Here is a 26,010-nt window from a genome sequence, read left to right as displayed (position 1 = left end):
TATTTTCCTCTAGCTTTTCCATTTTATTTAAAATGTGCCTCTTCCGTCCTTAATAAATATTTCTCTCCAGGCAATTTACTGTGCAATTATACCTAGGATTTGTGGTTCAGCTTTGGATCTGGCTAGGAAACATGAAGAGAATAGCACATTTACAATTCAAGTATATCCTAGTTTGGAACAGAGACAGCCAAGCATAAATAACTTCAATAAATGACAAACAGTTCTCAGCAACAATGCAGTGAAGAATGAAAATGCCAGCATTTATAATCCCCACTCAATTAAGTAACATAGATTCGTAAACAATTAAATACCTTTAAACACTAAGTATGCACAAAGTAAAATGAATAAGATGGTTCTCTTCTCTTCCATTCTTTTGAGTCCCAAGTGCCCAAACAAATATTTTAATAATGCTGATTTGTACAAAGCTTGGAATTTGTAAATTTTAAAATGGTTTATTTATCTTCTTTTTAAGGTCTCATGTGTGATTTACCATCCCCTTCTTCTGGGACTGTGCAGCTTGCCAAGGCCACGTAGTCCGGCTCTTCTGGGATGCCCATTGGGGAACTGAAGTCCCAACCATCAACTCGATAAAAATCCAAGCCCTTTTCAGAATGTCTGCTGACAGCATAAGCCTAGCCAATACATCCCAAGCAAGATTTCTCTCTCTCTTTTTTTTAAATAATTTTAAACAAAAGTAGAGAAAATTAACTTGCCAGATCAAAATTTGTTAAAATGCCTTCGAGTTGTTACTTTAGGTGTCTGGTTGAGGAGTCAGAGGTTGGGAATCGGATTCCATGCTGCGCCTCCTCAACAGGGGCTGGACTCAATGATCCATAGAATCGCTTCCAGCTCTGCCACTCCAAGATTAATATTTTTATCTTGCTGGACTACTGCTCCCAGAGTCCTGAGAATCAATGTGTACCTATTTCAGAAACAAGTCCATACTAATACCATATTGGAAACTATTATGTTATGCTGACTTTTTTTTTTTAACCAAATAAGACAATCCAAATCATTCGGGTCAGAATCCTGGTTGTAAAGCTTACTTTGTTTGATTATCTTTGAAGCTACAAAAGAACAACATTGTATTTCAGTCTCATCTTTTGGCTACTCACACATCCTCAAAGCAGGAATATAGCACAAATATCAGAACATTAGGTTTATTTACCAAAACCCCCATTGTGTGTGTCGAAGAGAAAGAGAAAGACACAGCTGTTGTACAATTATCCCACACACAACATGCTTGGTTCCAGCTAGTGTTCTCTACAGCACACACTAAAGGATGGAAGGTTGCAAAGATCAAGCTCTGATGTCAGACATAAAAGTGCTGTGCAGGTTCTACATGAGCCTATTGTCCTGTCATGCATACCTGTCATTGGCATGTCTGGCCCAACCCATCTTGTGCTGCTTCAGGCAACCTTCTTCTTTTTCACTCAGTAAAGCAGATTGGATTACTAGTTGAATCTTACTTCAATATGGATGACAGGAAAACATTGTCCATTGCAACTGAGGGTTGGAGATTAATTTAGAGAATGCAGGACAAGAGGCATGGCATACACCACTTTATCCCACATGTTGCCACTGCTTTGTGATCCCTGTCAATTGCCGCTTGAGGTGGAGGTCTCAGGGTGCAACTACACAGCTGAAGAAATTCACATTGAACCATTGTGAATTCACACTTTGGAAGTTGGGCTTCTCCAGGTGATTTTGCTTCATCCAATCAGACAGCAGATGAGGAGGAAAATGTCAATTAGCCCTTGTTTGCAGCTTTTTAATGTAGCTTCTGTTGTAGCCTTCCAATTTCTTTGCAGGAGGCATAGCTTCAGTAGAAGCCGTCTTAATAAGGCTGGCACCACCATCCACATTTTGTTCCACTGCTGGCACCAAGTGAATGAATGAATGAATGAATGAAAGAAAGAAAGAAAGAAAGAAAGAAGGAAAGAAGGAAAGAAGGAAAGAAGGTTTGAAGAAAAAGGATTGCTGGTTGTCTCCTTTGCTTCCTTTCTTCCCACTTCACCAATCACTAACACCCTTTTTTTGTATTAGCATATGCAATCACACTGCCAGGACCAGTGTAAATGACCCCCCCCCCAAAAAAATGGAAAAGGCCCAGTGGCAGAGGGAAAATGTATGGATTGGGAAGAAAACTCCAGGATGATTCACATGTAGTCAACAGAAAATAATATGATCTTGACTGTTCCAGCTAGATATTTCTCTGATCGTTTGCTAGTGTAGTTGCCCCATCACTCCACCTAATGATAGGACCAGCCCTGAGTATTACTGGCTTTTGAAGAAGCTTGGAAATTCCATTTTATTTTCATATATTCTGCCCATTTTTTTCAAAATGTGAAATAATGTCATTAAAATCATGAACATTTACAGATGCAGTTACTTTCAGTGATTTTTCTAATGGTTTACTCTCATTTCTCTTCTGAATTTTGTTTAAACGTTCTTAGCAGGTTTTATTTTCTCTGTGCCACAATTTTATTATAATACTGCTATGATTCCTTTTCCACAGTAACCATGTTTTAATGTAATACACTCAATTAAGACTTGCATATACAGGCCTTCCTTTGCAGCCAACATTATGCTAAAACTTGCAAATATTCCATTTAAAGCTGTCATAATTATTTCATACCACTTATTTATTCATTATTCAGGCCCAGCTGGGCTGATACCATTAAAGCGCTACTACTTTTCTAATGGGAAGTTTAGTACTTAATGACCCTGATTCACTGCAAGAACACTTGTGTAAGAGCATGGAGATCCAAGAAAGCATGATTTTTTTTTACTTAATTCAAGATTAGAAGCAGCTTTGCATGCAGAATAAAGATTCACTGGACACTGCCATGCATGTGAATCCATTTACCTTCACTGAAGCTGGGTGAATATAAGGATGATGTTTGTTTCTGAAGCCAATCAATCAGTTTTGTCCTGCAGTTTCTTTCTCTCATTGACAAACAGTTGAGTGTGTATTAAACAATGGTGTGTCAAAGATTCATTTAATCTCAAAATTAAATAAGCATAACAAAGTTAAAACATGGACCATGATAAGCTAATATATGTCATATTAGACCTTTGGTCTAAATGTTGCAATCCATTGGCTATGCTGGCTAGGTTGGATGGGAGTTGTAGTCTCAAAACAGCTGGAGTTAAATGTTGTCCATATGATCTACCTAGAATAACAGAAGCTTCTCAGGTCAGGAGTTGACACAGAGGGACCTAGACGTCTTCATGTGCTGCACTGCAAAGTTATAACTCCGTGATATATTTCAATCTAAGCTCTCTCTGGCAGGATTACTATTGGTAATTTCGTGTGCAGTATTTTTCATGTCTGAGAAGATTTAGCACAGGATAGATACACAGGTTTCCTAGTTACAGTATGCAACTAATCACACACACTGTATAAGCGCGCCCTCTTCAACCCTACCATAAGAACTGGAATGGTTTGCACTACATAACTATAAGGACTTCCTCACCTTTCTTGAAGATTTCTTTCAAATTGCTCCCAAAAGCAAGTCAGGTTGTCTTCACATTCAAAGGATACCAATGAAAAGACTATGGCTGCAATCCTGTTGCCATAACTACATCAACATAGATGGCAATGACATCATCAGCCTGCAAAGTTACTGTCTAATTTAATTTAAATGTTTTTAAAGTGCCCCATTCAATTTACCAGGCTCTTTTGCCCTGGGGAAGGCTTTGGGAACATTTTCCTACCACCACCACCATCCTGAGGTTTCCAAAGGCTTCCCCAGGACAAAAGAAATCCCTAGGGAGCCTCAGAACTTGAAGGACATGGAAAATAGGAAGGTTTAAGTTAATTTAAATTGGTGGTTGTCCTGTGCTTTCCACCATAATGGGTTTGGTTCCTGTGAGAAAACAAAACAGGGATGATGCAAGCTGTTTGCAGCTTTTGCTGCAAAAACCCTCTTATAAATTAGGACAGAGTTTTTTTGGAATGAAATAGGAATGAAAGTAATTTCATCGGCAGCATGGCCATCATCATTCCTCCCAATTTTTCCAGCTCTTAATTTTATTTATTTATTTATTTATTTATTTATTTATTTATTTATTTATTTATTTATTTATTTATTTATTTATTTATTTATTTAATGATATTAACAAATGAGATTTGTTCATTCATTCATTTACATCAATTTCCACTCTATTGTTTTAAAGAATTGTATAAATATTTGATGCAGCTTTTCAGCTGGTATACTCCAAAATGCTGCCCATATCAAGTTTTGAAAAGAAAAAAAAATCCCTCCAGGGCATACATAATGCCTTTTCACTAAGAACTGTGCAGCTTTAGTCTGATCCCATCAAATGAAGAGACAGAAAGAAGAAAGGTACACTGCCCTTTCCCACTATACCTGCCTGCTGCCAACAGGATGCATGTCTCCATTACTCCTGCAAAGGATTGGCTTCAGGGAGAGTGTTCAAGAGCAGAACTGTCACAGGACATTTTGCTGGATGAAATGGAGCCTCCAGATCTTCTAACACTTCAAGTCAAGGTGTATTTAATCCTGAACACTGCATAAGTTGTTTGGGCACCCGAGGAAGGAAATTTCCAGACGTGCTTCTCTTTTTCCTTAGAGGAAACAAAAAATAATACTCAATTAAATAAGCACCAATTTGCGGCCCTTTAGCAACACCCAGAATGAGTTGCACAAAGAGAAAAAGCAGCCCCCGCTGTTTACAGCTCTCCAGCCACCCCAGAAGTCGCTATGCACTCGTGTGCCATTTTTTTTATCTTAGCGAAGCATGATTTCCCTAATGCAACAAATGCAGCCCCTGCTTTCTGTTTACTTGGGACCTTCCCAAAATAAAATCAAACAAATAAAAAAATCAGCACCATCTGTATAGACTTTTCTGCCCCTCCTTTTCTTTCTTTTCTGTTCTTAGAATCATAGAATAATTGAGTTGGAAGGGGCCTGTAAGGCTATCGAGTTGTTGTCATTGTCATCACCTTGCTGTTTTCAGCCCTTATGCTGCCAAAAGCAGGTGCTTGGAATATACATTTTTCTCCCAGGCCCACAAAGTTGTCCAAGCCTTTCCACAGAACCAAACTAAATACTACAGAAAACCTACCTTCAGATGCCGACATCCATTAATCCCACAGATTTCCTGCAGACCTGTGTGACTGTGCAAACAGGCCGGCAAACACTAGGAATGGGAATTCTTAGTTGCATAGTTCAGTGGGAACTCCCCAGGCCAAATTATGGGACTGGCAAACTAGCAGGAGATGAATCAGCTCCCTCACCTCCATAACATTCCTGCACTACTTGTTTGAATCACTAGGAAAATACCTCTCTGCACCATGGGAGTCACAAGGATTCCCTGGGACTCACAAAGGTGCATGAAAGAATGAGTTCTGACACTGTCTGCTTCTGTATGCTGTTTATGGAGGCAGCATCTGTTGGAACTGATTCCCCCATGCATCTTTTGGGTCAGAGGGAATCCTCATGACTCCCATAGTGAGAGGGATTTTTAAAAGACCACAAACAATGATGGAATGGCATGGAGTTAGGAGGGCTGCTCAACAACCTTCTACTTTGACGGCTCCCAGTCCCATAATTTGGTCTAGGCAATTCCCATCAAATGATAGGATGGGAAGTGTGTTAATTCTGACAAACTCTTGGGTTAGGGTTAGGGTTTGTTAAATCCTTTCCCCAGTACACACCCTTGAGTTCCATTCACCAATCCTATGCCAGAGCAGGAGTTTCTTGTAGGAAATAAAAAATGAAGTAGTACAAATGTCTCTTAAAATGGGCCAGAAATAAGCTCTCAAATAGCTTTACTTCCAAGGCAGAAGATCCACAGCACAAAGAAGATCCACAGCTCCAGGTATTTAATCTTTAAGGGCCTAAAATAAATTGCACATTGAGATACAAAAACATAGTATCACTACACAGATGCATCATTTCAGTGCCCCACTGCACAAACATATCGAGGTTCTTCAAATGAAGGTGGTAAGAGCTCATATCACTTTCAGGCAAGTAGCAATCCTCTCCAGCTCTCCTTGTCTTTTTCCAAACCAGAATTTAGAATTACTGCTCCTTCCTGAGATTTCCCCATCTACTGGGATGAATCAAATAGTCCATAGGGGTTACATTTCAATGTCACATCCTGGCTTTTAGTAGGTCTGCCTGAGAGGGACCTTTTCTGGGCTGGGCTGACTGTCAATTTGTTCATTCCCTGCCTCTGATTTCAAAGAGAGCCCCTACAAATTCCTTTTTCTAATGACACATTATCTTTGATATATATCTTGGCCATCAGGTAGATGCTTCCCATAATGGTAGTAGGACCGGAAAGAATGCAGTTTCCTGCCTTCTCCCATATGCCTTGAACCATCCATATCATAGACCTTTGTTAGGCAGCAAAACTCTGCTTTTTAGGGTATGTATATTAATTGTATTTTAATTGTTTTATCTTTTTTACTGTAGTTTAATTCTTCTAAGCCACCCAGAGACTTTTGGGTAGTGTGGGCTGCATATAAGTTAAATAAATAAGCATAATAATTTTAGTAAAGATTAAATGTGGTGGGGGGCTACACATGTGGGTGCATTCTATTTACATTAAAATATATGTGTGTAGTGTTAAGAAAAGAAAGTCACACAATTCTCTCTAAAATTGACTAGGCAACTAGAAATAAACAGACATGCCAGTCATAATTGTATATACAGTGGTGCCTCCCATCACAACGTTAATTCATTCCAGCGAAATCGATGTAGAACGAAAACGTTGTGATGCGATTTTAAAAAGCCCATATAAATGCATTAAAACCAGATTAATGCATTCCTAGGGGCTTCAAACTCACTGTCCAGCGAAGATCCTCAATAGTGCGGCCATTTTCACTGCCTGTGCAGCGAGGAATCCGTGCGAAAACACAGCAGGCACCCATTTTGTTTACCCGGTGGCCATTTTGAAACCACCGATCAGCTGTTAAAAAATCATCGCTTCGTGATGATCGGTTCCCGAAGCAGGGAACCGATCATCGCAAAGCGAAATTCCCCCATAGGGAACATCGTTTTGTGATCGCTTTTGAGATCACAAAAAGTTCGTCATGATGCGATTTTGTTGTCAAACGGAACGCCCGTCTTGCGGGGCACCACTGTATATGGGCATATAGAGTATCATATAAATAGTACAAGAAATAAGCTAATAAAAACCCCAGAGAAGAATAATATTTTAATTTTTTGCTTTATGTGCAAAATGCCTAAGCTTGAGATCTTCATGAAGACATGCCCTAAGAGAAAAGATGTCCTTCAGAGGACATCCTTATGTTTTGCATTTCTGTGCTGGACTGCATAGAAACAGATAAATCAAATCACTGTGGAAAGTTCAGAATTTCCCTATTCAAACAAAGAAGGTCAGAACAAAATATTTGTAAAGAATGTACATGAAATAGTTGTTGTGGGTTTTTTGGGTTCTTTGGCCATGTTCTGAACATGGCCAAAGAACCAGAAAAACCCACAACAACCATTAGATCCTGGCCGTGAAAGCCTTCGAGAATACAATGTACATGAAACATCATAGACCTTTGTTAGGCAGCAAAACTCTGCAAGTGTTCCATCAATATTCCAGCTCCTACAGAGCATGCCAACCTGTCATCAGTTTGAAGGCACTGCCCATGCTGACATTTCTTCTCCAAACTCTGTGCTTCTTGCTCATCCGCTATAATTTAGCATGACAGCTTTTGTCTCCAACCTAACTGAAAATTTAGGACAGTTTTAGCAGTCTTTCCCAGAAAACTGTCCTGTCTCTACAAATGATTGGCTGTCCAATAATATGTAAAGCAGTCAAAAACAGCTGTGACTATTTAACAGCAATGTGGATAATTTCAGGAAAAAAGGCAGGGAGGCACTTTGACCTGCCCCTATTTCGGAAATTATTCACATTTTAAGAACACAGAACTATGAAATGAGAAACATGTTTCAGATTATATATGTGATTTTATACCTGCTTATTCCACTATGGAATATTGTATTTCTCAAAGCTCAGCATGTCTTCATTGTTTAAAAATGATGAGTTTTTTAAAAAAATCTGTCTGCAAGACAGTATGGTTGTTAAAGTATCTCCAGCATCCTTAAGACACTCCATGTGCTTATGCTACATTCTGTGTTTTGGGGGCTTTGTACCAAATCATGCCAACTTCCCAACTAAACAAGAGCCCAAAACATCTTCATTTAATTTTCTTCTGTCTCATGGGGGGGGGGGCTCACGAGAATGGACTTTTGTAATAAGGTAGTCTAAGGGCCACACACATCCATGGATTGACTCTGAAAGGCCATACAACCTCCTATGACCTTTGACCCTATACTTTTCCTCACAAAAATCACGTTTGTTATATCTTCCAAATCATAAATAATGTTCCCCCTCCTTTTTTTTTTAATTTGAGAGGGAACTAAAAATATGGCAAAACTGCCTTCCCTACCCCTTAGAAGATACAAAAGGAGTTTTTCAGGCAGATATTCTTTTTTTAAAAATGCGGATGCTAGGAAGCCCTCATAGATACTGGAAGACTACATTTGGGACCCTGGATGCTGTATGTTGCTCAATCTAATAAGGAATCGTTTCTAGAACAGAGATAGCCAGAATGTTGAGATGAAGTTCAGCCTTTGCTGGCAATGTCATAATAATCCTTTCATTGGGAACCATTACAAAAAAAGAGGTCTACCAGTTGGGAGACTCAACCACCCTCACAAGTCACCATGACACTTTTAAATAACATTACACAGTGAATGGGCCAGTACTCTGTTTCTTTAAAATGGAGCAAAAGGGAAAGTACTTAACTATCAATCTTTCGATATGGTAAGCTCTCCTCACATAATCAATTGCATAACCAATCTCACAAACAGTGGGAAAATAAGGGTAATATTTGGTGATAAAATCTGAGCATCGGGCTGTAGTTCTAAATTCTAGTTTGGGAAGAGTTAGGAGAAATGGGAAAGGACACAATCTGCTATTCCTCTGATGCAGACCTTTATCAGCTTGGTCTATTGCCTTAGAGATTATATACCTGGAGGTGTTTTCTTTATGCTATGGATCTTCTGCCTTGAGTGATTAAGATATTGGAAACTTTGTTCCTGGTGCATTTTGCCTTAAAGAGACATTTGCACTCTCTTTGCTACAACTAATTTGCTTTTTTTAACTGTTTGAGCTGTGCTTCTATCACTGTTGCTGCTGCTGCTTGTTATTTTGAAAACATACATATTCAAATATTTGTAAACTTCACTGTGTTTGCAATACTCAAAGGAAATAGCCCCATAGAACCCAGTAAGTGGTGCACAACCAAATGAAAGGGGGCCTGCAGGAGTTGGGGGAACATTTAGGTGATTTTCCCCTAGTCCATATTTAGAGCAAGGGTACAGGTGGAGGAGGTTGGGAATGTTATTTTTTTTTAAAGCAGCAGCAGCAGCAGCAACAACAACAACAACAACAATAACAGGGAATTGAATCTAAAGCAGGTTCAGATGCATGCTTGTCAATATTAATTGCATTTCAACAGACTACACATAACCCCCCCTGGAAGAAATACAAAGGGTTTGAGGTGATCTGATTTGCAATTTTTAATTGACTAAATAATGCAAAGAGAATTGTGAATTACCTGGATTTCCCTCCTCACAATCTATAGTTTTTCCCTCCTCATTCAGGGTTTCTGTTTTTTGAAATCCCAATGTGACTTCACAGCAAATGAATGACAGTAAAATCACATCTCATTCGCTGCGTAGACACAGAGTTTCATTTGGGTTAAGAGGGAGGATTTCTACCTGCTGCCTCATGGATTCCCCCTCCATTTGCAACTTCACACACTGTCCCACATTGTTCCTATGGGTCTTCCACCTTTCAGGACACTGCAGAAAGAAAAAAGATCTCTTCTATAAAAATCAATTATCTTCCATTCACAGAAACCAACCTAAGAGATTTTGTACTTCATAGCTTTGGAAAAAAAAAATGTGCATTTTAATATACTTATGCTTTGTGATCTTTCAATTAGTACGTTTTTGTTTTATGGCCACTCAACTAGGACAGAACTACACACACAGTAGAAATTGGTTTGAATGATAAGCAACTTACTGGTCATTGGGCACCATTTTAAAATGCAGTAGGGCTTCGTTCGGGCAAATGAGCTGTTTCTTCTCCACACGGCTTGCTTCTCTCATGGGAAACAGGACAGTAGCAGGTGGGAGTGTGGTGTAAGTGGTGGGGACATATTTGAAAGCCCAGGAAACACACACACATCCAGCTGTCCACACATCCAGCTGTCCACTGGACAAGCAAACCCTGTGGAGAAGGATGGCTTGGTCTTAACTTGCTTTGCATGAAGCAAAAATGCAGCACCTGAAGTTGACCCCCCTGAAAAAGAAGAATGTTATCAGGTAGCCTGTGGTGAGAGACTTCTTTAGTAGAGGTGCCAGAGTATTGAAAATTTACAGGCCTGAACAGAACAGAGCAGAAGTAATAATGAGCTGCCATGTTATACAGGTGTGTAATTTGCTGAGTCACAGTGACTCTGGAGAGATGGTGCCTTGGATGAGGCAACACCTGCTGTGATTGGATAAGGGCAGAGGGTCAACTGTATATATATATGAACTGTATAGAGAACATGTACCACCACCTTTATTTGATGATGCCATGCTGTCATGCTGCCGCTTTCTACAATTGTATTTATGCTGTAAATACACATGTCGTGCTGGAGGAAGCTGAATGTGTCTGAGTGATTTATTTTGCCTTCTGGACCTGAAAAAACCTTAACTCTGCTAGATTTTCGCAGGTTCACGGTAACAATAGGTCAGTTAGCATTGTTCTTGCTGTGGGACGGGGGACGCCTAGTGGCTCCATTTTCACCATGCTAAAACAGGATGTGTGATTAGAGCAGTTTTGCTTTCTTCTGGTAATCTGCAAGTGTAGTTCCAGCCTGGGAGATGGTGTGGTTTTGTATATCTAATGGCAGGTAGCAATGAAAGATTTATCTGCCTGGAGGGATAACATTGCATATTGAAGAAATAAGGCTTTGCCTTAACATGCAGTCAACCACCAAGAAGTAATTGTCCCAGTATTTTTCAAAAACCCACACACCCGTTTGCTAAAACTAACTATTCCATGCATCTTTGAAACTTGCTTCTCTAATACATTTATCTTAAATTTGAAATACTATAAATATACATTTAAAATGAAGTACTTACAAGTGGAGGGGAAAATTGCTTTTCAGTATTTTCCCATTAATTTCTTATATCACCCAAAAATAAAAAAGTTAAAAGAAAAATAATGGGCACATTGCTGTGTGCTATACAGTGATGTAATCTGCTGTGCAGTGAGAAAGAAACAGGTAGAATTTTTCCCCCAGACAACACAAGCCTCCCTTGACTCATGACATGTAATCCTTGGCAAAGGATGATGGCCAAATGGTGAAAAATTGTAGAACTGTCCAGGTGGCCATTTTACCCTTTCAGTATCTCTGTGTTTGATCTTAGCATCCATGAATTTTACTTCTAGACATGGGCATTCCTGATATATTGCTAAGGGCAGTTGTGATTTATCTAATATGAAACTAATTGAGACATACTGGACTCTTGAAGACGTTCAATAAAATAGCAGAGTTGCAATGAAATAGTACTGATGTTCATTTATGACCTTAACTCTATCTACCCAGACATAAATCCAGTATTGATTCAAGTCATTTGAGTGGCAAAAGGATTCATTCTATACCTCATTCATCACTAACAGCTTCTAAACCACCAACCTCCTTTGTTAGAGATATTTATGAAAGAAAACCTTGGCATATCTAATATAGAAAAAAATCAGTTTGCTAACTCAGAAGCAAGGAATCTTTCCATCTTCCAGATACAGTGACCTTTCCATTGAAACAAAACAAAAATATAAACAGAAGCAAATCTGTTTTGCAAATCATCACTCAGACTGGAAAACTTCAGTGCTGTTTTAATATATAATATTTGTACTTTGTACATGTGAAAGGCCGGACTGGAGGAATCCCAAAATGGAATTAGGATTGCCGGAAGAAATATCAACAACCTCAGATATGCAGATGATACCACTCTGATGGCAGAAAGTGAGGAGGAATTAAGGAACCTTGCAATGAGGGTGAAAGAGGAGAGCGCAAAAAATGGTCTGAAGCTCAACATCAAAAAAACTAAGATCATGGCCACTGGTCCCATCACCTCCTGGCAAATAGAAGGGGAAGATATGGAGGCAGTGATAGATTTGAATTTCTTGGGCTCCATGATCACTGCAGATGGTGACAGCAGCCACAAAATTAAAAGATGCCTGCTTCTTGGGAGGAAAGCGATGACAAACCTCAAAAGCATCTTAAAAAGCAGAGACAGGAAAAAAATAAAACATCCCCTTTTAAATGAGCGAAAACGCACATTGGAAAGGGCTCTTTGATCTCCGTTTTTCTGCTTTTGAATTTTCTCTCATTGGAATGCATTGGACGGAAAGTTCAATACATTCCAATGAGAGAAAATTCAAAAACATCACAAAAAATTAAGGACGACTCAGAACAACACCAAATTAAGTTTGCATAGGGTTCAGGAGGTGGGCTAACGATTGCAAGCATTTAAAACCTGTTCCACACATTGTAAGACCCTTAAAAATGAGCGAAAACGGAAGAGCTTCAAAAGCACTGAAGCCGGCTTCAGTGCTTTTGAAGTCTTTTCCTATGTCCCTTTTCGCTCATTTTTAAGTGTCTTACAATGTTTGGAACAGGTTTTAAATGCTTGCAATCGTTAGCCCACCTCCTGAACCCTATGCAAACTTAATTTGGTGTTGTTCTGAGTCGTCCTTAATTTTTTGTGATTTTTTTGTTTTCCCTATTTAAATGCATTGAACTGTCCATTCAATTGATTTAAACGGGGAAAATAAAAAAATCACCAAAAATTAATGAAGACTCAGAACAAAACCAAATTAAGTTTGCACATGTTTCACAAGGTCCACTATGGAATCCAAGCATTTAAAACAGGTTTCAAACATTTTAAGACACTTTTAAATGAGCAAAAAGGGACATCGTTAAGTGAAATTCCCCCATAGAGAACATCGTTAAACGATGGGGGAAATTCCTCAAAAAAACCCATCGCTGTGTGAATTCATCGTTGTATGAAGCAATCGTTGTGTGAGGCACCACTGTATTTGCTCAGGACAGACTGAAAATATGATTTTAAGGTATGGATGTTATTATGCATGATTAAGACTATTTACTGAATTTAAAAATGATTGATCTCTTGATACATCTGGTTATTTATCCTACAAACAACTTGGACTATAATTTACTTAGGAAAAGCAGTGCACAAACAGATGACAACAGCAATCTTTGTGCACATTTACATGGGAGTAATAGGGGACACTTCTGAGTAAACATGTATACACTTACTCTGCAGAACTGATCACTGGCAATTAAATTGAAAATATCAAGCTGTGCAGCATAATGCCTAGTTATTAATAAAATAATAGATCCTCTGGCAAGTGTAATTCTGAGCTTCCTGAGAAAAAAGGAAGGAAAATATTTTACTGTACAGCATCACTGTGGCCTGGATAGTGATCTGGAGTTGTTTGTTTTTTGCTTCCTTGCTTGCTTACCTTTATAATGTTATTATGGTATTATATTTTGAAAAGAATTCCAAATTATTTTCCTAAGTGATCTGTTTTTGCTTGGCTCTTACAAAAGGGATAATAAAAACTAGCACTGCAGAGAGGGTCACACAAAAACAATATGGATTCAAAACCCCATGAAAGTAAATCCTTATAGCTGACAATAAAGTTTCTTCTTTCCTGAAGGAAAAGCTGCAGTATCTTTTTTGACAGTATGTTCCTCATTTTGGTAATTCCTTTAAGCAGCCATCACAGTGAGTCACATCAGAGAGTCTCCTCAGCTCTTTTTTAGCATGATGAGGTTAGCATAATACACACTATGTCCTACAGCTAGAAACTATGCTGACGTGATAAGAACATTATATTTTGGTATGCTTGATACATGAACAAAATTGTTCAGACAGCCATGTAAGAAAAAATTAATGAGTAGGAAAAGAGTCAACCTGTATATGTGTCCTTTAAAGCAATCATTCTCAGTGGGGCCCCCTATGGCCTCCTGGAGGATCCTGGCACATTTGAAGGGGGGCCCAATCAATGATGGGGACAAAATGAAAAATGATGGGGATTCATCTTTAGTGAAAGTAGACAAATGGACAAGTACCAGATTTTACCATTTCACATGCTAGCAAGGTTATGCTCAAAATCCTACAAGGTAGGTCTCAGCGGTATGTGGAACAAGAACTCCCAGAAGTACTAGCTGGATTTCGAAGGGGCATAGAAACTAGACACCAAATTGCTAACATGCGCTGGATTATGGAGAAAGCCAGAGAAGTTCCAGAAAAAAATCTGCTTCTGCTTCATTGACTACGCAAAAGCCTTTGACTGTGTGGACCACAACAAACTATGGCAAGTTCTTAAGAAATGCGAGTGCCTGACCACCGTATCTGAGAAATCTATATGTGGGACAGGGAGCAACAGTTAGAACTGGATATGGTTATTTAACTTATATGCAGAATGCATCATGCGAAAGGCAGGAATGGATGAATCCCAAGCCGGAATTAAGATTGCTGGAAGAAATATCAACAACCTCCGATATGCAGAGGAATTAAAGAACCTCTTAATGAGGGTGAAAGAGGAGAACGCAAAAAAATGGTCTGAAGCTCAACATCAAAAAAACTAAAATCATGGCCACTGGTCCCATCACCTCCTGACAAATAGAAGGGGAAGATATGGAGGCAGTGATAGATTTGAATTTCTTGGGCTCCATGATCACTGCAGATGGTGACAGCAGCCACAAAATTAAAAGATGCCTGCTTCTTGGGAGGAAAGCGATGACAAACCTCAAAAGCATCATAAAAAGCAGAGACATTACCTTGCCGACAAAGGTCCGCATAGTCAAAGCTATGGTTTTTCCAGTAGCGATATATGGAAGTCAGAGCTGGACCATAAAGAAGGCTGACTGGCGAAGAATTGATGCTTTTGAATTGTAGTGCTGGTTGAGACTTTTGAGAGTCCCCTGGACCACAAAAAGAACAAATCCATCCATTTTGAAGGAAATCAACCCTGAGTGCTCACTGGAAGGACAGATGCTGAAACTGAGGCTCCAATACTTTGGACATCTCATGAGAAGAGAGGACTTCCTGGAAAAGACCCTGATGTTGGGGAAATGTGAAGGCAAGAGAGGAGAAGGGGACGACAGAGGGCGAGATGGTTGGACAGTGTCACTGAAGCTACCAACATGAATTTGACCCAACTTCGGGAGGCAGTGGAAGACAGGAGGGCCTGGAATGCTCTGGTCCATGGGGTCATGAAGAGTTGGACATGACTTAATGACTGAACAACAACAATCACATTTTAACAAGGGAATCAATGAATATTTATTGTTAAAACACAACGTCCCACTGAACAGCTGATTGGTTGGACATTAACAAGCAGGGTGGCTTTGGGAAGGTAAACCCCAGGTTCGTTTCTTGCAGCCAGCCTGCTTATCAATGTCCTGACAATCAGTTAATTGGCAGATCATTGATAAGCAACCTGGCTACAAGAACTGAACACCAGGTTTGACTTGCTGCAGCCAGCTTGCTTATCAATATCCTGATGATAAGCTCATGGTCTGGTCATTGACAAGCAGGCTGGCTCCCTGAAGGTAAACCCTGGGTTCAATTCCTGCAGCCAATCTGCTTATTAATCTCCTGACCATCAGCTGATTGGCAGGGCATTGAAAAGCAGGTTGACTGCTGAATGGAACCCAGGTTCTGTTCCACAGCCAGTCAGCTTGTCAATGTCTCCACCAACAGCTGATTGATGGAACACTGACAAACAGGCTGACCACAGGAAGGCAAACCCTGTTTCCCTTCCTGTAGCCCAGCAGCCAACCTGTATAAAGAGACAAAAATGGGTAAATATCATCCCTTTGTATTTGTCGGAGTCTCTGACCTGGCAAACATGAAGGGATAAATATCCCACAAATCAGCAATATTTCACAAATATCGCAACTCATTTTTTATTTGTCCCTATGTCTACACACCATCTTATATGTGTGTAGACATACAGGTCCCGCTGTCTTTAAAAAGCACAAAATATTATAAAGGACACCTCCCATCCTGGACACTCTTTGCTTTAACTACTGCCATCAGGAAGATGATATAGAGCTATTAAAACAATGACAAATAGATTTAAAAACAGTTTTTATCCAAGGCGGCAACTTTTCTAAATTCAGTTAAGATTTAATTTGACTTTGTTGTAGAGTTGCATGTGAATGTATTTTGTTGCCATTGTATTATGTTGAAATTTTGTAAGGAGTTTACATGGAGTTTTAGCTGAATGAGTGTCTGGACAGCACTCTGGTGATTTTGTTGTACATGCAATGACAATAAAGTGTCATTCTATTCTATTATAGGATTTACTATACAGCCTATATTTCTTTCATATTGTGTTTATGGCTGTGGCTGAAAAAACACCTTGACAATAGCTGCTTTAAAGGGCAAAAATTTACACATATATTCTTCCCAGGCTTCCTTGGGCTCTGACTTTTTATGGACTATCACAGAATTCCATAATAACATACATCTGAAGAGGGTAAAAGTCTAAATATAAATAATAATAAAAATAAAAGTAGTCCCTAAAGGAAGCCAGCATATGATGGCATGACGAATAACTTTAAGGAAGCATTAGTGTCTGGAAAAGGGCTAGGAGTTGGTTTGAAATCACTGGGGCAAGTTAGTCATGGTAATGAAAGACATGAAGTTCTACATATTTGGGAAACAGAGGCCTGTTTTATGTCACATGACTCCCAGTGATATTAAAATAATGCTATGTGTTAAGTAGTTCTTAAGCACAGTGTTAACAATCTGCTAGTGTTTTCTAAAGTGTACTTTTGAATTTTGACCAAAGTGCACAGGACCTGTATCATCAATTTGATGGGATGAGAATTTGTAGGGATGAGTCAGAGTTATGGAAAATTAAGATCTGGTGTTGTATGATTAAGATCTCGTAGTTGCATTGTCTGTATTTCTTCTTCTTTTTCTTTCCTTCTAACTAGTCTTCCTTGGCTTCTCTGGTGTAAATGTTATTTAAAAAAAACAAATTTAGTAGTACGTACTTAGGCATAAGTTGATATGAAAAACATGATGATGATATGCTATTTATCTACTAGCAGAGCTATTATAGAATGCCGTCTGAGAAATTAATCTGGCTTTTTTTTTTTTTTTTTTTGCAAAATTGCCTATTATAGACTTTTTATTAAATTCCAAGAGACAAAATATGCGGCTGCACGAGCTAATCACAAGCAATCAGAAAAATAAAATCTACAGTGTCATCCATGAAAGAAGTTTGAATGAATTCTTTCAGATGAGGTGACCCAATGTCACTGTGCAAATGAAACAAATGTGTTGAAATGGTGTCTCCAGAAGACAGTTACACTTGCCGTAATCCTGGTGTTTGTCTTAAACAGATGAAAACAGAGTTTCTTTTATTTTCTTCTCTCAGTATTTATGCTCAGTGAAATGGGCAGAAGGGCTCCCATTCTATTCCAAGGTCTTGTGTAGGGTACCTGGTTGATTAGTTGATTGGCTGTACTTTTAGACTGCCTGATAATTCAAAATCTGGGCAAGATATGACATATTAGAAATATTAAAAACAAATAACAAAGCAGTAACTGAAGATGATAGCCATGATCCAGAGCTGTGCTTCCACTAGATTACGTGGCTTCTGCCTGAATGATCCTCTTTTGACCGCCCCCCCACAAACACTAAACCCTGCTCTGAAGAGTGGGGAAAGCCTCTGAAGTACTTAATTCTTGCTCTCTCTCTCTCTCTCTCTCTCTCTCTCTCTCTCTCTCTCTCTCTCTCTTGCTCTTTTCCTTTTCCTAATTTTAATTTCATTGCACCACAGAAGGCTTCAATTGGAGGGGCAGGGAAGAAAATTCTTCCAATATTGAATATGAATGTAACCTATGTACATTGGCCACTATCTTGCCTCCAGGTTGTGTCCAATGTGCAGTGGGTTAGTGATCACGGAATGCAGATCCTGTTTCCAGTACCAGATCTTAAGAAATATTCCACTACAGAATTCCATTGTATAAGCCTGCTTTTGCTGATATTGATCTCATTAGATTTCTGGTTCTTTTTCTTGTTTTAAAAAAGAAAAATCACAGTGGTACAGGGTATTGGCTATAAAACTGTCCCTGCGGTTCTGTGTTTTCCACTGGGTGCAGACAAGAGGCCACATCAGATTATTTCCACATGATCTCATTATTCCATTTGGAAGGTTGTTGTGATCTTCAAAACTATTCTGGATGTGGGTCACAGTAGCTGAGCTGCTTTACAGCAAAGGCACATGTGGATAATTTTGAAAACATTTAACTTTCCTGTTACAAAGTTCCATTCTCCCCTGGAGCAGACCTAATGTTTGTGTTCCCTTCCTGGTCTTCAAAATCACATCTCTCCCTCACCCTGTTTTTCCTTACACTCATAAAACTGCATTCAATGTTCTCTTGACTCCCTAGTGTTTTACTGGTGTAACCTAGTGAATCCCACTACACAAACAAGACTATGTGTTTTCCTGAAAGCCAATATACATTAGAGATTTCCTTACTTGAAGAAAATTCACACTTTGATGGGTTTGAGAGAGACATCTGACTTTCTAGGCATACAATTGTTATGTGATAAATTCTCACTTTAGACTGCTTTGCCCATTTTCTTTTTTCAACCTTTTTTCGCAGAGTTGTTTTTTTTTCCACTGTTGAAAGCTGTGTGATAAAAATATACTGTAAGGGTAGCCTATGTGCTGTAAATGGATAGGCAAATATTACAGATTTTTTAAAAAAATTCAAAATGCAACAGTATGTTGGAGAGTCACTTACATGGTTTGTTGCTTCACTGTCATATCAAAGTTTCAAGAGCTTCCAGTGTATCTTATTTTTCTTAATGATCTCACATTGCTCAGGTCAGGAATACCATGCCTCAAATCCTCAGAGGTTGCTAGAATATAATCCCCATCATTCACAGCTGAGAAAGGCAACTGTTAGGGTTAATGGTCATCTAAGGGTCTAAGGTTGGGAACCACTGGTCTACTCAAAGTTAAAAGAGGTAGATATCTGATTTAGAAAATTGGGACTATATATATTTTGGAAAAATAGACATTCTTGCATTCTCCCAATCCAATTAATACACATACATGTATTAAAACTGTCTGAAAAACAATGCTCAGTTTTACCATTTTTGAGTCCTGTTAAATCCATGGCGTGCTCTGGTCCATGGGGTCAGGAAGAGTCGGACACGACTAAATGACTAAACAACAACAAATCCATGGCGCAATGGGTGACATTTTGTTAGTGCAAAAACGCGGAAGAAAAGCAGGTTTAGCAGAGTATTAAACAGTCCAGGTAGTCCAGAATAACTCTCCCACACACCAGCAGCTTCTCCTCCACCAACGTGTATTTACAAGATATTTACAGCAGTTCAGTCTGGCAGCATAACAGGTAGCATTCATCACAAAGCAGGAAAACACGTCAACTGTTCAGTTTCACTTATATATACATATACAGATCTGATTGTGTCCAATCACATTATGTGTTGCATCATGCATGAGTCAGCACTGCTGAGTCATCATGACTCAGTTTCTATACATCTGTTCATCATGGCTGCTCATTAATATACTTTATTCTGCTCAGGCCTGTAAATTTGTCTTGACACATTTCATGTCCAAATCAATACCAAAACCCCTAGATTTGGTGATTTTTAAAAAAATGTTAAGGATTTTCTCTTCCTTTTAAAGATGTCTGTATTTTAAAAACTCACATAAGTATGTTTACGGTCCTATGACTTTTGTCTACATAACTGTTTAGAAAACTACCAACCAAAACAATGGCAATGGACAAATCTGAAACATCTGCTTGAAAAAGCAAACAAATTTGACAGTGGCAACAATGCTGAAACCAGTTGCATTCACAGATATTCACACTCAGATATCAAATGATCAGTAGTACAAGCCAAAGCAGAAAGTCCAGCCATCTTAGTGGTTCCATTTAAGACTGAGGAGAGAAAGATTATAGATCCACACAAATGTATAATAGGATTATACATTTTACATTCAACAATTAAAAAAACCAGACACATTTAAGCTCACCAACTTCAATGTATCTCCCACAGAAATAGAATTAGTTGTACCAACATCTTTCCACTAACCTCAAAAATTTCCAAAGCCATTTCAAGCTTAGCAGGATCATCAATATCCATATTGAATTGTGCTTTAGTCAAAATTACATAATTCTCAGCATAATCCCAGTAAGAAAGTATAAATAAAATACATACTTAGTTTTAACAAGCAAGCATCTCTGACAGAGAAACTAGTAATTAAGGAGAATGTTTTCTTCCCTGGGGTTATGTAGGTGATCACGGAACAAAGGAAGGCTAATTGCCTTAAAGAAAGAACAAAAGAGTTGACAATAGATGTCCGAGACAGTGGAGCCTACAGGCAATGCCCTGAGAGCTCCCTTTATTGACTTAGCATGAGTTACATAGTATGTTGTTAGAATTCAGATAGGATACTAGTTATCTAATCGTAACCAAGATTGGCTGAAATAACCCTTTGATCTTATGCTCTACCTCTAAGCGAAAGGGCAGAATAAGGGGTTACCATGCCTGCTGGCAGCTGCCACTTCCTGCCAGGAGTGTATGCATGTCACTGGAACAGAATGCAGCTATAACCTTTAAGCAGAAGTTTCCCACATTCCCCCTTTTCTTGTTTTTTTAAGCAAAGGCATATATTCTTTCATTCATTTGCGAACTGCATATAAATCTTTTTGGTGAAGGGCTGAGGGTGAAGCTTTGAAACAGGCAATTATTATGGAAAAGAAGGTTGGTGGTATACATTGAATAAAGCAGCAGCAATTTATAAGGAGTATGAGGAGTATAATTCCATGAATGAGAACACAACACAACAGCGTCACAGAGTTGGCATTCAGCTGCAAGATAATGGCTGCTAGAAAAGTTTCAGGAATTTCCGATCTGCTGCTGGTTTAGAGTTATTTTTGCATCAACACTCTGTGTCTTTATCATCCCCCAAGTAACTTTGGGCTGAGTGCCTTCAGGTCAGGCCAGGCGCTTCCAATGATGCGCAGTCATCTAGTCCCACTCCAGAGCCATTGCTGGGTTGAATTCTGGAATCGGGTTCTGCAGGTTGCAATGCCAACTCATTCTTCCCACAATATGGCCTCACACACCGAGTTGGGATCCACAAGGCACCTGTGGGAGTAAGTACAGCAGCATAGCCATGACCCCATGTTAGTTAAGGGGCTGGACCCTCCCACTGAGGGTTCGGAGTTTGCTTATAAGTCACCAATAGCCATTCCATGGGAATTTCTTTACGAAAAAATTTCTCTACTGGTGACAACTTATGCTGACCAGCAGACACAATTAAATGTTTTAATGTGAACAATGCTATTGATACTACATCTGGAACATCTTGGGTCTTGATCTTTCTGTTTTTTGTTTGTTTTGAAAGGAGAAATTTAAAAGAGCAGTGTGCTGATTCTACAATAGCCTGTTCTGTGCAATTATAAGGAATACCATGGGAAAGTCGAACGTCCCATTCATTGCAGAAAGTGGTAAAGATGTGAGAGGTATAGGCAGGGCCATTGTTTTTAAAGCTTGAGGGTGGCCCATTGCAAACGTATATAAACAATGTTATATGTCATGGTGAGAGGTCTTGCTACAAAGAGGGGTAGCCCAGATGTATCTTGAATAAATATCAATAGTTAGATGAACATAAGAAAGAGAAGCAAGGGTAGGAATCCATTTGCCAAAGCTGACTAGCATCCATTCCTTGTGGGTTAACAGCAGCAAAAGGAAAGGAAATGAGAGACATGGAACATGAAGAGCAGGAGGAGACAATGTCTCGACCTTGAGAAAGTGAAATAGATAATTGCTTATGGAGTTGTTTGGCACTCTGATGAAAAAACGAATGGCTGTCAATAGGATTGGAAAAGAGGGGACACAAGGAATGAAGAGCAGAGTCTGCAAAATGATTTCCCTCTGAGATAGCATCTTGAAATCCAGTATGATATCGGATGTGAGCTGCAAAAAAGGTTGTGATCTGGCAGCAAGGAGGTTTTTTTAAAGTCAAAAACAGGGCAAGTAAGGAGAAGTCAAGAGCAGGAGAAAGATAGGCATGTGAGAGGAGTGAGAAGGTTAAATACATATTGAGTGTCTACAATGAGATTTAAAGGCTGATCTTCAAACATATGAAAGGCAAGGATGACAGCTGCCAGTTCTGAATGTTGAGAACAGTTTTGAAAATAAGTTAAAAAAAGGTTTTCAAGGTTCCAGTTTGCTGAAAGGTAATCACACCTCTGGTAGGTGCACCATTGGTAAAAACAGTTAAAGCATCAGGGAGAGGAGCGGCAAAGAAAAGAAAAGCGAAAGGGTACTTGCTGAATGAATGTTAAGTGAGGGTCTTTAGGTGGATTAAAACATATATCACCAATATAGTCTGCAAAAGCAATTTGACAAGTCAGTGACGTAGACATTAAATTATCATGGTCAGCTTTGGAAATAGGTAACAACATAGAAGATCCCAACCTGTGAGTTGTTTGGCGTGATGGCATCCTTTGATTACAAGGTCTGTAATAGCATTAGAGTGGAGTAAACATTTCAGGGAGGAGTGTTAGGTAAACAAAGCCATTCTGCTACAGAAATGGCCTTATCAGACTTCAGGCTACACAACAACCCAGTAGGCAGTTGGGGAGTGATTAACATGACCAGCTGCAAGGGACCAAGAGAAGGAATGTGGTCAACCATGGTAAGTTGCAAGGTTGCATTAATTTGATGTATGGCACACTTCATTGCCTTGGCGATAGGTATGGATGCAGCAGGAGACTGATGTCCCTGGAGTGTGTTAAACAAAGGCTGCAATTCATGAGCAGGAAGGCATAAAAATGGACCAGCCCAATTTAAGTGCCCGAGGAACTGTTGCAACTGCTCTAATGTAAATTGAGATGGAGTTTTTAGTCCTGGTAAGAACGGAGAAGAAGTAGCTTGCAACAGTTTGTGCCCTAGGTAAAGAAACGGAGGTGTGGTTTGTATCTTTTCTGGAGCTATGGGAACGCCTTTTTTCTCTAAGCAGTTAGCTAGAGAATAACAGACAGTAGTGGGGAGGGATTGCCCAGCCACCAAAATGTCATCCATGTAATGATATACAAGCAGTTCAGGATGTTCCAAGCAAAATTGTTGTAGGGCTAGATCCACAAAATGTTGACATTAACTCATAGTTTTCGGGTATCAAATTTGGATTAGGTAAGCTGCATTGCAAAGGGTCCATAGATTGAATGTGCTTGTTATCTTCCCGAAGGTCATGTAGCAAACACCACTTCCCAGATTTCTTTTTGATGGTGAAAATGGGGGTATTCCATGGATTCATGAAATACCCCCATTTTCACCATCAAAAAGAACATATAGAGTATTCTATGGACTCATGGAATATTCTATAGGTCCTTGACCTAATTGCTCCTTAACTAAGGCCTCCACCGTGTGGAAATTTTCTTTAGACAATGGCCATTGATCAACACAGACAGGTGGTCCAGGGAGCCACATTAATGGCAAGGCTGTGTCAGATTGTGTAGAGGCTTGTATTATAGATTTGCCTGCAATTTTGCATAGACCTTTTTCATGAGATCCCGACTCCAGATGGAAAAGGGAATTGGCAGAATCTAAGAAGTGACTGTGATTTGTCTAGGAGAGTCACTCCTAGACAATCAACCTCTTTGGTTGTGATCAAATTAGGACCAACACTTTTAACAGTAGCAAGTCAGATTTCTTGAAATGGGGTAGTATTCACTGAGTTCCCCTCACTTGACCTGGGGCTGGAGTTTCCCCGTGTTGGATCAGATGGGCATTGACTGGCCCAGTGATAATCTTTCTGACACCGGGGGCATTTTTTAAAAAGGCTTTTATTATTTTGGAGGGTTGATCTACATTCCCATCTGAAATGCCCTTGCTTGCCACAGGAAAAACATTTACAATCTCCAGTGGGGTTCAAGGAGGTAGCCATGCCTGTGGCCAAAAGCTATGTCTTGTGAGTTTCTGTCCTAATATTCTGACATAATTTTAGCATGGCAGCAATGTCAGTCTCTGGTTTATTGTAAATAGCCTGAAGATCTGTCTTACAATTCATGTTAGCATTTACAAATGCCAGCTGTTTCATCAAAATATCAGCAATCTCAGTACTTTCCACCTGCAGTTCAATTGCTCTTTTCAATTTGTTAATGAAAGACATATAATCCTCTGTAGGACCCTGACACAAATTGGCAAAAGACCCTAAAGGGGTACCTTTGTCTGGGATTTTTAACCAGGCTGCTTTCACAATGTCACCCACTTGTGCCAATCCTGCTAGGGATGGCAATCTGCTGTGCCATGGTGACAAAGAGTCCCTCTCCATTTAACATATCTGCAGACACAGCAATATTGTTTTGTAAATTATCCATGTCCAAAATGGCAGCAGCATCTCTCCATTCCTGCATGAAAAGTACATATTGCACAGGACTGAGCATTGCTTTAACCAACACTTTCCAATCAGCTGGAATAAGCTTTCCATTTCCTCCTAACACATCAACCAACCTGAGAGTAAAACTGCTATGGAGACTGTTTTCAACTACACTTTTTTCGACTCTTTAAACATGGCAAGGGGAAGACTTTAATGAACATTGTGTCTCTGACTGTTATAAACCACAGGACAGAAAGACATAAGGGAGGGGTGGCAACAACATCCTCCGGGTTTCCTTGGACCATAACATCAGATAACATCTGCTGCATTGCTGAACGAGGAGGGGAAGGAGGGGGAGGAGAAAGAGAAGGGGCTGTTGGAAAAGCAGCAGGAACTGTGTAGGAAGGAGGATTGTTTCTATTTTCATGGAGATCTGGTGGCTTAGAGGGTGGCAAAATCTGAGGGGCTGTTGTTAGGTTAGCTAAAGACTGGGCTAACAAATGGTTCGCAATCTTTGAAATCGCATCCTGTCAAAGATGCCATGTGTGGAGGACTTTAACTGAAGCAACAGGGTCTTTGTGAAGTTTATTCCCAATTTTATCACAATCTGGAAGCTTAAAGCTGCCTCCTTCTGGATACCAGGGAGAAAAAGGACCTATTTCCTTCAGTAAATCCTCTACTGAATCAGATACATCATGGTGACCTTCTCTATGAAGCAAATAAATCAAGTCTTTCCTATGTTGTTTTTGAAGCAGTGTAAGAGTATTTCCCATTTTTAACTACTAATACTTACCAGGATACAAAAAGGATGTGAGGAAATATCTGGAGCCCTTGCTGGGCAAGGTGAGCTGCTTTGACTGCCTCAGATGATGTGCCTGTTCAAGTCCCTGTTGAGGTCCCTGTTCTGGCGCCAAATGTAGGTGATCATGGAACAAAGGAAGACTAATTGCCTTAGAGAAAGAACAAAGGTGTCGACAACGGATGTCCAAGCCAGCGGAGCCTACAGGCAATGCCCTGAGAGCTCCCTTTACTGACTTAGCATGAGTTACATAGTATGTTGTTAAAATTCAGATAGGATACTAGTTACTTAATCGTAACCAGGATTGGCTGAAATAACCCTTTGATCTTATGCTCTACCTCTAAGCGAAAGGGCAGAATAAGGGGTTACCCCGCCTGCTGGCAGCTGCCACTTCCTGCCAGGAATGTATGCACGTCACTGGAACAGAAGCAGTTACAACCTTTAAGCAGAAGTTTCCCACAGGGTTAGACAATAGCCTGTTGTTGTTGTTTTCTCTTTCTTCTACAGTACAACTTTCTCAAAAATATGCATCTGAGCAATCAGGCTTGTAAATTAAACAATCAGTGACCAATCAGGGAAGACAGCAAAAGAAAGGCAAAATACAGAAGTGATCCAAAGATGCAGGTGCATTTTTCACACTTGAAGAAGTAAAAAATAAAAGCTGAGCACCTTAATATATT

At 39.5% G+C, this 26,010-nt stretch overlaps 1 long non-coding RNA gene across 1 annotated transcript; it reads right to left on the bottom strand.

Annotated features, from left to right (window-relative positions):
- Positions 1-871: 871 nt before the first annotated feature.
- On the bottom strand, positions 872-25,318 carry LOC144588539 (uncharacterized). The gene is made up of 2 exons (XR_013544146.1): positions 9,777-25,318; positions 872-4,594 (listed from the first exon to the last, which is right to left on the bottom strand). It is a non-coding gene; the product is annotated as an uncharacterized LOC144588539 (long non-coding RNA).
- Positions 25,319-26,010: the final 692 nt, after the last annotated feature.

The sequence above is a fragment of the Pogona vitticeps genome, chromosome 4 (genome assembly GCF_051106095.1).
Source record: "Pogona vitticeps strain Pit_001003342236 chromosome 4, PviZW2.1, whole genome shotgun sequence".
NCBI lineage: Eukaryota > Metazoa > Chordata > Lepidosauria > Squamata > Agamidae > Pogona > Pogona vitticeps.
Note: the sequence above shows the minus strand (reverse complement) of the source record. Positions and strands in the feature narration are given on the sequence as shown.